The sequence below is a fragment of the Neodiprion virginianus genome, chromosome 7, assembly GCF_021901495.1.
Source record: "Neodiprion virginianus isolate iyNeoVirg1 chromosome 7, iyNeoVirg1.1, whole genome shotgun sequence".
In the NCBI taxonomy this organism is placed as follows: domain Eukaryota; kingdom Metazoa; phylum Arthropoda; class Insecta; order Hymenoptera; family Diprionidae; genus Neodiprion; species Neodiprion virginianus.
This window is the reverse complement of record NC_060883.1, coordinates 19,625,420-19,640,419: the sequence shown is the minus strand read 5'-3', so window position 1 is coordinate 19,640,419 and position 15,000 is coordinate 19,625,420. Positions and strand designations below refer to the sequence as shown.

Sequence of the window (15,000 nt, the reverse complement as noted above, 5' to 3'; positions counted from 1 at the left end):
GTTGAGGAAACGAGGAAAAAATCGAACAGCAAAAAATCAGAATTGAAACCCTTACGATCCGATTGAAAACGTACTTTCAATTATATTTATTTTCACGTTGATCGTGCGCGATTTTCTCCAATTTTTCCACTTTTCCAACTTCTTTCTTGTCTTATGAGAAAAAAAAAAAAAAAATCTTTCTCGGCTTTCGTTCACTTCGTAATCGAAAATATGTCGTGTTCCGAATATTTTATTTAATTAAAATTTTCTTTCTTCCTTTAGAATTTTATATCGAGAGATTACGGATTTCTAAATGAAACTCTTTACACGATTTAATATAATTGATATACCGTTTCAACGTCGTACATGTGACGAATTACCGTGAATTATGAGAAACTCAATTTAAAAGCGGATAAAGTTGTCGCAGTAGCGTTATACGAATAAAAATGTATAATACGTAGATGAAAACGAAATGAGGAATATGAAAACAAAGTTAAGCTTAATGCGAAGAGAGAAAAGTTGATATTTTTCATTCGTCCATTTGTTTTTGTTTTTTGTTTTATTTTTTTTACTCTGTCGGAAAAAAGTATTCCAGATTTCCCTGGGATTTATATTTTTGCATGACAATTTTTATATCGTCGGTTATATTTCATACGCCTTTATATAGATGATTATACACGTCTCAATGTCTATATTTGAATAAATTTGTTTCCAAACATCTGTTATATGAGCAGAAAATTAATTGCGCGTCTAATTGATTATTATCGATAATTTAACCTTCAGTAAATTCTTATACAATCCAGAATTTGTAAAAACTTTACTTCTGGCCACAGGTGTATAATTAACGTATGCTCGAAATTTTAATAATAATAATAACATCATCGACACTGTTCGCTTTTTCATCCAGATATTCAAATTTGATATTTTTTCTTAATCCGATATTCAAACAATCGGTTTCTCATGCTTTCACATATTTTCCATACGTTTAATAAAGTCAAAAAAAATCTAAATATCAAGCTAAGAAGGTTGAATAAAAGTGTAAGAATTTTTCAGACAATTTTCGATGACAGACAGAAGACGGATTAAAAAATTAGATTTCAAACTTTGACGAATGAAATATAATCACTTCGAATAAGGACAAATTTTACTAGTTTCTCGTTTTTGTCTTTCATCTAATAAATTATCAACACATTTAATCAGTTTTTCAAAATAAATGCATTATATGTATATTACTATAAATTTATTATTACACGCGTAATAAGTAAAAATACGATTTACTTCGGCACGTTTTCTTTTCGGAACGATTTGACTTCAACTTTTATACCCTTCAAAATTACGAATCAATCAAATGAATAAGCCATGTGCGAAGAAACAAATACTAGGAATCGAGTTTTTACTAAGAAGCTAGAATTTCATGGAAGGCATTTTTTTGCATCGAACGCTTGATTGAAAAAAAAAAAAAAAAAAAACAATAAATCAATTACCGAATTTATTCGATGATATCAGCATTGAGAAAACTAAAAAACGTGTAAAAGAGAAAGATAAACAGAGAGAGAAAAAGAGAGAAATAGACGGCAGATCCCGGCGTGATTCCACCCCTAATATGTATGTATATATATATATATATATATATATATATATATATATATATATATATATATATTTGTGTGTCGGATATTTCACCCTTCTTGAAATTGGCAAAAAAAAGATTCGAAAGGACTGATTCGCCTCTCCGCCTTCTATTGCTCTCTCTCTCTCTCTGTCCCTCTCACTTAAGATAGAAAAAAGAAAACAGGAAGAAAACAAAAAAAAAAAAAAAAAAACAAGATCCCCAATAGAGTTGGAGAAAGATTTCTACAGAGAAAAACCGAGGGCTTTCCATCCCGCACATTTTTGCGCGGATTTAAGCTCCCGCATCGCATCGTTCTGTTATTTATAACGCTAAGTGTACAGCTGTAATTTTTTTTTTTTTCCTTTTTTTTCCATCGTTGCTTCATTCAACAGTTCGATAATCAAAAACCTCGTTTGTTTCTCTCGTCAGTGTGGTGAAAAAGAAGATTTAGATGTTTTTAGAGAAAATATTGATTTTAGCAAAAATTGAAACGCTGATTTTTCACCGAATACGCAGTGTTCCAACATCGACGAGATTTTCCGTTTCTATAGTTTTCAGTATTTTCCAAAATATGTACATACATTCTATTTTTTAGCTTAATTTTTTACTATTTTGTAAACAGATGTACTAGGGCATAAATTATTCACGAGTATAATTATACGATTAATTGGTCAAACAAACAGCTGCAGCTTTCACACACACACATATATATATATATATATATGTGTATATATATATGCATAACGCCTCTATGGATAAACAAACAAGAAGTTTCGGGTATGTAATTTGTAGGGCTGTTTAGCGTCGTGTAGTTAATTCGTAGTTTAAACAACGGCTGACACCTCCCAAACTTTTGATTGCATTTATTTAAGCCCCATGAGCTTGGAGCCCAAATTCACTGACCTTGCAGTTGCCATTTAAGTTCTCCCATGATCAATCATAGATCATTAATTTCATTCGGTAATTAAATCTCCAACTATCGTAAAATCGCTAATTTTCTCAGCGAAAAAGTTTGTGAAAAATTTGCAAAACTTGAATAGTTATTTTGTAAATGTTGACTCTTTGGAACTCCCGATATTCGTTACTTCGACAACTGTACGATGTTTTCGAATATTTTTTTAACATCTTGTGATGATACTTCAAATTTCGATATAATTTCAGTGAATAGTAATTCGGTCGTGAAAGCTTCGAAAAATATTGAAAATCTGTCCGAAATATCAGTTTTTAAATTTGCGCCTTAGACGGAGTAAATAAATCGAAATAAAAAAAAAAAAGCAGACCACTTTTCAAGCGTAAAATTGTAGTTGAGAAGTCAAGTACTTTAAACCTTGATTCGACGATTTACATGTAAAATAAATTAATCTCAGGCACCTTTTTTACTCACTTTAAGAGAAGACAAAATACGCGATGATAATTTTTTCACCGTTGCAAGCGGGCAAATAACGAGGGAAAATTTACAAGCCATAGAAATTTCATTGTTAGGTATTCGTTTAAAACTTGTTTTCAGCATTAAACGAGGATGAAAATTCTCATTCGGGTGGGAATTGCGAAGTTCTAATTCCATGATTGGGTGCTTTGGCCCTTTTCGAATAGCAATAATAAAACGGTCCACCTTCGATTTCATGGGGGTCCAGCGGTTCGCCTCTTCTTCGACTCTTTCTTTCCCTTCACTGACTAGATCGAAGGGACCGAGAGAGGCGTAAAGTAAGCTGAGAGCATTAATTGCTCGCCGAGAGGCAATCGAGGTCGGATTGTCACCGGCCATTAACGCTGAGGGTATGAAAGATGGCCACTTGAGAGATCGTTTCCGCGAAATTTCCCGAGTCTTTCGTTTATACGCCTGCAGCAGTTTGGAAATCCTGCGATTCGGAAATTGTAGTTACAATTCGTGAATCATTCGACACGCCAAGACTCGGTTATACTATCGTTAATTTCATTTCCGCTGGATAAGGTCCTCTCTCGATAAATTACCGATGCGAATTTTTCATTACTAACAAGACTCGATGAGATTACGTATATTTCAAGGGGTGATTCGGTCAAGGAATCATGGTGTCGATATCATTCGAAGTTGTTTCGTGATTCTCTAAAATCACACTGAAATCAGTAATATTAGAGTAAGCTTCTGCGTCAGGAATCGTTAATAGTCACGAGAAATCATTTGGGATTACGGATATCTCTTTGTAATTTCAAGAAATCATTTGGAATCTTAGAAGTCGTGAGAAATTGCACGAAATCGTGGGAATCATGAGAAATCGTATTAAATCTAAGAAATCACGACGAATTCTATGAATATTTCAAAAATCACGAGTAATATTAAAAATCATGAAGTATAAAGAATCGTGAAAAATCACCTCATCAAAATAAAATTATTTGTAAGCGATCTCTCTCGATCACTCCATGAAATGCAAATAAAACAAAAATTTTCTGCTCAGTGAAACATCCTTGGGTATATTTTCGATTGGCAGAATAATTGAAACGAAAAGGTGAAAGACTGTGAGATTGCAGCTCGGAATAATTGAAAAAATTAAAAAAAAAAAAAAACCCATTTCTATATACACTGGAATTTCGGTAATTCGAAATCGATTGAACTTTGCCTTTTCCCAAATTACTTGTTACAGAGATTTAAGAGAACCGTGCTATTTGATATTTTATTCAGAGAGGTAAGGGAAAAAGACACGAGAGAGGTAAGAAATGCCAGCTTTCATTTTGCACGTTTCTTTTCTCTTCTTTATCGACGGCTAAACTGTAGGTCGAATCTAATCAAAGGGCGGAAATTAACGGAAGAGAATTTCAGGAAAACTGACTCTAAGTACGTGACAATGACCAGCATTTCAAGATTCTCTTTGCTTCGAAGTAAATCGAGAGATACGGCAAATGGGCAAAAAAATTGCAGGAATAAGAAAAAAATAATAATAATAATAATAATAATAAATAAAAAACCACAGTGGAATTTGTTTGGACGATTAATTATTTCGCGAAAATTTGCGAAGGTTGTTTAAATTGACATACATTGAAGGAATTTATTGTCGGGTGGAAAGATACGAAAAACCTGTAAACTTGAATTTAGAACTTTTTGTTTGTTAAACATTTTTGTAAAGCATACTTAAAGTTTTCAATTTTGAGATCATCGAAGGTTTTCGATTCAGGTAAAAAAAAAAAAAAGCATTTCGAGTTAAAACTCCGGTTGATTTTAATACAAAAGGTCTGTTTCTTCACTTGATGACTATTTGCATTTCAAAATGTGTTCCAACAATTTTTATTTTTTTTATTTTTCCACAGCCTATCACAATTTCATTCAATTTTCAAGACAAAAATTGCGCCGACGGTAAATTCATAAAATTCATGACTGTGGTGCGATAATTATTGTGGTTGTGAAAAAGTGTTGGGGGGAAAAATTGATTCGATTCTGAGAAGCGAATTGGAGTCATCGAATTCGATGGGGTCAAATCGAGTTCTGCGTCACGATTCGCAGGACTAACCTTCCATAAATTGCCGTATTTCAAAGTCTGAATGTTTGATTATTCCGGGATGTTTTAGCGCCAAGCCGATACGATCCGTCGAGTTACGACTTTAGATTTACGTGATGCGAATAGCCATGTAATTCGGAGATTACGTGATTCGCGAGACCTTTCAGGGTTGGGGGATTCCCTCCTCCAGCAGGTGGCGAATTTTACCAACTTCCGAATCCTGATAATCGCGTTCCAGTGCTCCGGGGCATCGGGTATTCAAACCGCGAATCAGTTTTCCTCCATAATAAACGTATTACGTTCGAATCTCTGCTATATTAACCGATTCATTGTACGCTTCGATTAATCGAAGAGGAGGATTAAAAAACAATAAAGATTCCATCGAGAAATAAAAAAATAACTCCTCTTTTTTTTTTTTTTTTCTAAAGTGGAACTTGCAGCCTTTTTTAATTCTCCACTTCAATTGTTTTTCCAATAAATCGATGAATCGGTTTACCGGTAAAAGTATTATTGAAAAGGCTGGTCGCTCGATTGATTGGAAAAACGATTGAAATTTAAAGAGTCGATTCGTTGCATCAAAGATTTGTCTGATTAGGCGATAAATCGAAAATATGATTCGTTGAACTGACCGATTGGTTAGATAAAGGATAGATTTAAATGACTGATCGAATGATTGAACAAACGATTATTAAATTGTCTGATTGAATGGAAAGTGATTATCGAATTGGTCAATTAATTAGAAAACGGATTGATTAAACAGGAAGATTCGCTGAAAGCACGGATCAATAGAAAAAACGATTGATTAAAGAAACAAGAAATTGAAAAGGCCGATTGGTTTAAAATGACTGATCGAACGGGTGAATTCATTGAAAAAACGATGTGTTGAAAATGCTATCAAACAGAAAGGCCGGATGGTTGGAAAAATGATTGATTCGAAAAACGATTAGCTAAAATGGCTCGCCCATCGATTCATCGGAAAAACGATCGACTGAAGGTCCGATTAATTTTCGGAAAATTCCATTTTTCATTGATTGAAAAATGATTATTCGAACTTTTGATCAATTCTAACGATCCTACTCCGTAGATTACGATAAAAAAAATAATACATTAATTAAAATATGCGATTATTTTTGGGTTATATTGATTTCTGTAAAACTTTTGTAGGAGATATTGAAAAAAAAAAAAAAAAAAAAAAAAAACAAAGTGATGAAACCCAATGAATTACCGGAATTTGTCGAGCATGACATCTTTTGCAAATGTGTAAAACCACTAATTTCCGAGATATCTGCACGTATTTCATATTTAATAAAGCACCAGAGGCACATATTGAGGCGCAAACTCTGCGTGCCTCGCTCTTTATCCCTTAATATTGAATTTCCGGCGCGTCTATGAGCTCTGGACTGCATCCAGACCGAATTTAATTCAATTTAACCTCGGTATTAAGCGCCAATTAGTGTCACGATTGCGGCTGCGTTCCACGACAATCTCAAACCCGTTTGACAACGTAATTTTCCGAATTACAGAATCCGAATACTTGACGAAAAATGTAGCCTACAGACTTTTATCATGACAAAAAATAAAAAAAAATAAATATACATATATATATATATATGTATACAATAAAATGAATCACATCTGCGAGAAATCTTTAAGGGAAGTTAAAATTCTGAATCATGATAATTTGGAAACGAATTGTCAACGTAATCACTCTCACATTATACATTTCAGTCTTATGAATTAATATTAATTGAACTTGACTAATTACTAAATCGTTTTGGTATTCGATCTTCATGTTTCTTTTTTCTTTTTTTACCTTTAAGGAAACACCATTTCACGGTAAAAATTTTCATAAAGAAATTCCGTTCAACATCGCCAGGAAGCATGCTCCGACCTTGTTAATAATTCTATGGTCGCATTACGCGGGCAGACGCGTCGTGAAAAAGGGTTGATGTTTTTTTTTTTTTTTTTTCCGTCCCTCAATTTAAAGGGTTGCAGAAACCCTGAATTAAAATCAATCAACCCCCAATGCCGGTAGACACCAGAGTGAAAAGTTATAAATCTTTGAAAGGTTCTTAGCAACAGATTCATGGTAAAACAATATTCGAGCTGTATGGTATAATAATAATATTGTATATCGATCCAGGATTTAGAAATTATTTCCATTTCATTTTGCGTCGCGAGATGTCGGAGTAAAAGATGAGAAAAAAAAAGAAAAAAAAAAGAAAAAAAATGGGGATGAAAAAAGCACGAACTTCATTCACGACTGCTCGTCCTGTCGTTCCTTTTTTATTTTCATTTTTATTTTTACTTCTTCGTTTTTCGAAACACATCCAACGAGATTCAAGTTGAACCGAAAATTCGAGGGTTTAAAAATTATTTTTATTTCATTGTCATCGCGTGTCGAGTTTTTCAAGTTGAAAAAAAAAGGAAAAGAAGAAAAAGGGAGGGGGAAGGGGACGGGACGCAAATGGTAAATGATCCAAGATTCAAGAATCCTCGTCCTCGTGGTTCCTTTATTATTTTCAGTTTTCATATTTATTTTTCCTTGTCTCTTGCAACACGTTTAGCGTACGTAAATAACTGCGTACGTTGAGGAGCGAGATATATATATATATATATATATATCCAGGAGCTTACGCGCCTGCAGGATGTGATGAAAGCTGTGCTTGCACGACTCCTTCCGCCACGTTTCGCTGCCGTATGGTTTATGATCGTTCGTCGGTGGGGTTTTTTTCTCTTGGAAATACTTTGCACGCCGTCGCGAAAATCGCGGAAATTGTTCTGCAAACTCAGCGACGCCAGATTGGCAGATTGGCGGGCCGCGAATCTTGCGTCGCGAAAATCGCGAAATTGTTCTGCAAACTCAGCGACGCCAGATTGGCGGATTGGGGCCGCGAATCTTGCGTCGCGAAAATCGCGGAATTGTTCTGCAAATTTGGCGACGCCAGATTGGCGGATTGGGGCCGCGAATCTTGCGTCGCGAAAATCGCGGAATTGTTCTGCAAACTCAGCGACGCCAGATTGGCAGATTGGCGGGCCGCGAATCTTGCGTCGCGAAAATCGCGGACCCAGTTCGGTACCTAGAAGCCTGACAATGATTTGCCATGATGACTGATAATGATGAAAACCGTCTGTACGAGGTTGAGATCATCATACGACAAGAATAAATATTCCCGGTAGGACTGATGAGACATTCTTCGCGTAGAATGTTTACCGCCGCATCAGAATTAGAGAATACTTCTTGACGAAGCTTCCTGTATCATCAGTTACTTCCTCAATTTACTTTCAGACCAGTTCGCGTGCTGAGAATTGTTCTGCAAACTCAGCGACGCCAGATTGGCAGATTGGCGGGCCGCGAATCTTGCGTCCCGTGGTGAGAGTGGAACAAAAAAAAAAGAGAAAGAAAAGGAAATAGAGAAAAAAGTGCGATAGAGCTTGATATCAAATAACGACGACGCAGATTTAACACCGGTTATACCCGATAACGTTAGCGCCGCTGTAAATTCGCACGAAAGCCGGACGCGTTTCCTCAGCGACGGCGTGCATAATTCACCGGGGAGGGTTTTTTAGATCCCCGTTATACGAGATACTGTATGCGTCAAAACGAACACACGCCCGTCTGACGTTGACCTTAAAGGAGGGTTGGATAAAAGGGTTGACACAGCGCCCTTGGAAATCACTAGGATGCTGTACTTGTTGTGTGTAACGAAAAAAAGGTTTATTTATTATACCGAGAAAAGAAGAAGAAGAATAATAATAAAAAAAAAATAAAAAAATAAAAAAATTTCTCGTCACTTTTGAGAAGAAACATTTATTAGATCCTTTTTTTTTTTTTTTTTGTCATCATTCATCGTTACCAAAGTAGTTTTTCCAATCACAAGTAAATTTTCACGTTGCGTTCGTGAACTTCGTCGAATCTCGTCGGTATTTGTTTTTTCATTTTTTTTTTTTTTTTCTTTTTTCAATTTCCAGCTGTTTCATAGATTTTTACAATCGCGCGATTGTTTGCTCGAACGTCACCTTTTTTTTTACTCTCTCTCTCTCTCTCTTCTTCCAAAGAAAAAGGAAAACTATTATTTTCCAAAACTACGTCCCCTCGCGTATTTTCCCCACCGTTACGTGCTAATTATACGTTTACGGTTTAGTTTAATCGAAAGCGCGAAATGTACTCGAAATTTTTCGAGCACGGTTTGAAAAAAACAAGCACACAAACAGTTGGCCAACTCACCGCGATCCGAACCGCGAATTGTTTGCGAATTTATTTATTAGTTTGTTAATTTCTTCTTTTTTCTTTCTGCTACCATTCGTTTTTTTTTTTTTTTTGTTTCTTCTTTCTCTTATTTTTCCATCCCTCTCATTCTCGCCCCGAACTCCGTTGCTTCTCTTACCGCGTACAATGTAATTTTTACCAAAACTTCGAGCTGGAAACGAACATGCGATACGTGGGCGCTTTTTTCACCACCGACTTTTTATCCCTCGGGAGTATTTCAGGGCCAAAGTACGCCAAGCATACGTATAGCTTATAACCCCAGGTATGCAAATAAGTTACCCGAAACGCCGAGCTTGTCTTCGCGATTTTTCACTTTCAGCCTTTTATTTCCTTTCTTTCATTCTTCATCTCTCACTGTCTCTCTCTCTTTCTTCTTTGATCACATTCCGCGACCTGTGATATTTTATTGCAAATTATAACACCGGAAATATTCAACGTACTGTACTCGAAAAATTTATTATATCTTTAAATAAAAAAAAAAAAAAAAAAAAAATTAAACACCGGAAGTTACACAGTTTTAGAAAACTTGGGAAAATCTGCATTTCCAAACTTTGAGAATAAGGTGTGTATTCAAAATAATTGTGCTTTATTGAGCGTGAAAATTATCATCGTTCCGGGATTCAAGGACTGTAATAAATTATGCAAAGAATTTAGAGAGAGAGAGAGAGAGAGAAAAAAAAATTAAACTGTGAATCAAATTCGCGTGGTTGGAATATTCCTGAATCACTCTATAATTCACGAAGTATCTAAAATTTTGCCATTATTCAAAAATCGATCAATGATTCTAACACAGGATTTTCATCACCCTGACTAAAAATCAAAAAAATAACACCAAGTAGAGGAATAAAATTATGAAAAAAACCGTGTCGAATTATCGAAGAAAAAACCAAAAATCTAAGAAAATGCGAAAAAACTTTCGGGATCGACTTGGCGGAAGGTTATTTCTTATTTATTGATTGTTTTTTTTTTTTTTTTAATAGCCGAGGTAAAAGGAGAGAATTTCGGCTGCATTTTCGGCTGGTGAAAAAACAGCGAGAGGACGTGACTCGCACTTCCGTTTCTTTCGGCGTCGCGGCGGTTCTTCTAATATTTATACTCGAGGGGTGAGAATAGGGATGATGGAAGTGGCGTTTTTGGACGGGACGGTGTATAAAACGCTGGGGAAATAAACCTGGGACATGGCGACGCCTTTTATATTCCCGTCGTCAGCACCGGCCCGTTTGCTTTTCATCTTTCCGGAAACCGTTTACACTTATAAAAATTACTGTGAAAAAAGTGGAACGATCAAAGAAAAGAACAGAACATTCGATCGTAGACACAATCAAATTTCATTCGAAACGATCGGAAAATTTATTTCATCTCAATTTATGATTTCTCCACACATTTTTCATTCTCCCTTGTACCGTGTAAATTTATTTTTTTTCTTGTTTTTGTTCTTGTGATTGAAATAAAAAATTTACCACCGTCTAACAATGAATTATTCAACAGGTTTATCGATCTATGAAAATATTTTACTCAAATCCTCGGTGAACTATCGTTCCAATCTAACCGATAGGAATATTTATTCCGATAACGATTTATCGTCCGTTTTTCTTATATTTGATTTTCATTTTTTTTTTTTTTCTCTTTACAATACCGCGCGACTATTTTATAGGTCACTTGACGCGATCGATGCATTATTACATTTATTCGTGAATGAATCCCGTTCTCGATGTATTTGAAGCGAAACTCGGTTTCACGAATAAATCGTTGTGAGATTGAATGCCGTATTTACACTAGCAGACGAATTAGAAAAAAAAAAACATCAATTGTGCCTGAAAAGTAAAATAAACCGAAAAACAAGAATCATTTGAATCAGAGCTCGAAACACGCTGCTGTGTCAATTTTGAAAGCTACGGGCGCGAGTAAATAATCGGAAAAACCAAAAATCAAAATGGTCAGAATTCCGCACATAAATGCATCGAAAGCTCACAATCACGAAAGAACAAAGCGGTGAATTTTCATTGAGCCAGAAATAATGTAAATATAATATAAATGTATGGAAATTTGAAGTTATAATCATCATTTAACGATTACATCGTTATCGGGCACCATTCGGGTCTTAAAATTTCCGACAGTATCTGTTCTCTCATATTTGTTATTCCAGTTTATTAAATTCGCAATTCTGGCCATTCTGATTTTCAGTTCTTCTGATTCCCTACCCGAAAGTACTTCGCCTGATAAATCTGCGACGCCTCGATAAATCGTTTCAACATTTATCATCAAGCGCAAATATACCGCATGCATGCAACCCATGATCAGCAAGCAATCGGTATCAGCCTTGCAGCGATTCACTACGCCTCGCATAATTGGCCGCCAAAAGCGACAAGGCTGATGTTTGCACAACGTGGCAAGCCGTCGTTGCAGGTAAATATTCGCGAAATTGGCTGACGCTTGATTCTGCCCGAGTTGTCGTTACATGGAAAATTTCCCTGCGCTTCAGCAAATTATACCGCAGAATCTAGTTTCACAAGTTTTCGGCTCTTTATGGGAATTTTGCCGGATTTAGAGAATAATTTTTTATAGAGGTTTAAAATTTTTTATGGGGTTTCAGAAAATCTTATGGGGTTTTTCGAAATTCTTATGGGGTTACAAGTTTTTTCCATGGGAATTTCATGGGGTTTCGTATAATTTTATACCGGGGGCTTTGAATATTTTCACAGAAATTTCATTGGGTTCTGGGTGATCTTTATCCGATAAGTTCCAAACAATTTTCCAATCTCAGAGACGATATTGACGAATTTCTCATAATAAGTATAATATGTAAGTATTATGCGAGACCATAAATAATAAATAATAATTTGATCGCCTCGCGAGGCGTGCATATCTGAGATTGTTTAATTATCTACCCATGAATTTTCCGTGAAAATGAACAGCGAAGGACGCGACAATTCGAATGAGAATAAAAATTCAAATATATATTCCACAAGCGAGCAATATATTTCTCGGTTAAATTGGAAAAGAAACTCTCTGCCTGACTCCCTTTCACCCCCGTTTATTCACGCACCAACGGACGCGCAAGCGATATAAAATGAATAAAATCGTGGCCAAGAATATCATTACGTAATATTATTTATATACTTGTAATATTATAATGTATAATTGCATAATATTGTTATACGCAAAGATTGATATAAATATTCATGTTATCTATACAAATGTGTACGTATGAATAAGAAAGAGATACGAAATTAGGATAAAAGAGGTAAAAGAGAGGTTATAGGGCAAAGTAGAAGTGAAGAACGAAAAAAAAAAACAAAAAAAAAAAACAAAAATGAAAACACGAAAACTTGGTCAAATGGCTTGTAGGAATAAGTGATAAACGAGGAGGTGTTGAAATAACGAATTTGAAAAGTTTCGATAGCGTTAAATTCCGAATTCTTTGCTGGCGAAACTTAAAGTAATGAAATCAAGCTCAAAGTTCCGGAAGTACAAAATTTCGAAAGGGCGTAACTCCGACGAGTCAAAGTTCCGAAATTGAGAAAAATGTAAAAATCTGAAACATCGAAATTCCGAACGATTGTTTCTCCAAATTTTCATTTCTTCGCTTCAAGTTTCGCGCGGCAAATAATTCGAAATCAGGCGCTTTCGCAACTTTTAAAATTAGCAACTTCAACCCCGCCTTAAATAAAGCTGTGCTTCCATCGTCCGTCAGTTTCTTCAAATCTCCTCACTTCCACACTTCTTATTCGTATATCTTCGCTTCCGTTCCTCTCACCTGTCAAAGTTAAAATTCAACTTCCATATCATCTTCGATCAATGAAATCGCATCTCGTTTAACGTCTTTTATTCGCTGTTAGTTTTCATCCCTCGCCGGGTGAAAATACAAACCAAAACGCACACGTCGTACTCTACGTATCATACGTCATATGTATACATATACGTGCATCAACTAACTCGAGCTGACATATATATATATATATATATATATACACATATATATAAACTGTACGTATGAAGTCTCATTTGCGATTCAGATAAGGCAACTTCACACGGCATAATAGCAAGCAGCTCTGCTGCCTCCGAAGGGTTTATAACGCCTCTAAATCCCATGGCGAACGACTTCCTTGTTTAATACCTACCTACGTTCACGTAAATGCGGTTCACGCTGATACGCCAAGTGTCTCGTTTTTTACCAAAATTTAAACCACATGCACCCGCCGTTCGGACAGATCGATTTGACGACAGATTTTTGATTTTGATATTTCAACAATGATACACTGAGGAAAATTACATTTTTCACAGTAACAGTGATCGTAATGAGAAAGAGTAGCAAGGGATACTAGAGTTTCCGGTAACGGCTGGAAAACTAATTCACGTTTTCTACCTATAATTAGATTTTGTCGATTGTGGTAAAAAAATGAAAATAGTTAAGGACCGAGCCTTAACCGGAACTAGAAATTTCACTCAGTGTAGCAATTCGTTTTTCCTCGTTATTTGAGAACACTTTTTCAGATACATTCTGGCACCTTCAACTTCGTATCACTGAGCTTCGATCATTCGTGTTAGAAAAATCGTTACTTCGATATTTTCCCCAATCGAAATATCAACACCTGATAAAACCCACGATACGAAAAATTTTCAAAAATTACTAAAGACTCTATATTTCTCAATAAAAATCCTTTCGAGATGAATAAATGGTATGGTACCGGTACAATTAATTAAACAATATGAATTGTACAAGTTTTTCCGTAATAACGATTACAGAAACAAAAAGGTTAAATAACAATTCTGAGAAACTTAATAAGAACAATACGCCAGGCACCAGCTGCGTAAATGTAATCATTGACGGTTTTTTTTTTTTTTTTTTTTTTTTTTTTTTATTTGCCATCGATAACCGACGAGGGGGAAAGAATAAATAAAAGTACAAAACGTTTCTCCCTTTCACTCTGCGCCGAGTTTGTTATAAGTTTGTCCAATCATTTCGAAAGGCTGGCGCGTCGAGTGTTGAATTTTGTATGCATAACCTGTTCGCCCGCGGTTATATAACGAGTGGCTCTTTTGAAAGGAGAAGCTTTGTAAGGGGAAAACACCCCTTGACTAAAATTTAAAATCGCGTTGTTCTCTACGTGCAAGCCTGCAACGAGTTCGTAATATATTATCCCCGAACCTAGAATAAACCGCCCCTTCATTTTTTCTTTCACCTTGTTTTTTTTTTTGTTTTCATCTTTTAGTTTTTATATTTTGCTCCCAGTAATGAGATGCGCAAAAAAAAAAAAAAATAATAAAACGGAATTAGAAATTCCGAACAAAAAACACAAAGTTGAACGTTTTGTTTCCCCTCGAAGATAAGATGCGTAGAAAAACACTAAAAAAAAAAAAAGAATAGAAAAGACACAAAAACTTGAGAGTATTGAATCAAATGGAAAAAAAATGACGATATAAAACCTGAAACGAATATGTAAATGTCGGACTGATATGGGGAAAGTTACCGGATGACAAAAGTTCGCGTCATTTGTTATGCAGATATTTTTCATATAGTTTATATTATACGAGAAGTTTCTACCGCATGATGAACGTGCGGCTTAATATATATTATCATGCGCTTCTGAAACTAGATGATAGGAGAAAGGCGGCCGCCCTCCTCTTAGCTCCCATCAAGAATTCAAATTAGTAGAACATTCTTGTTTACA

The 15,000-nt window shown here is 35.4% G+C and overlaps 1 protein-coding gene across 7 annotated transcripts in view; it reads left to right on the top strand.

Moving 5' to 3' along the window:
* Positions 1–15,000, top strand: part of LOC124309369 (glutamate receptor ionotropic, kainate 2) — a 246,677-nt gene that overhangs the window by 92,445 nt on the left and 139,232 nt on the right. The window contains exon 1 of one of the 7 annotated variants that reach the window (XM_046772979.1): positions 11,657–11,734. The exons of the other annotated variants lie outside the window; for them this stretch is intronic. The gene's annotated coding sequence lies outside the window, so the exon portion shown is untranslated. Of the gene's footprint in view, positions 1–11,656; positions 11,735–15,000 lie in introns of those variants that run through there. 7 annotated transcript variants of the gene reach the window in all.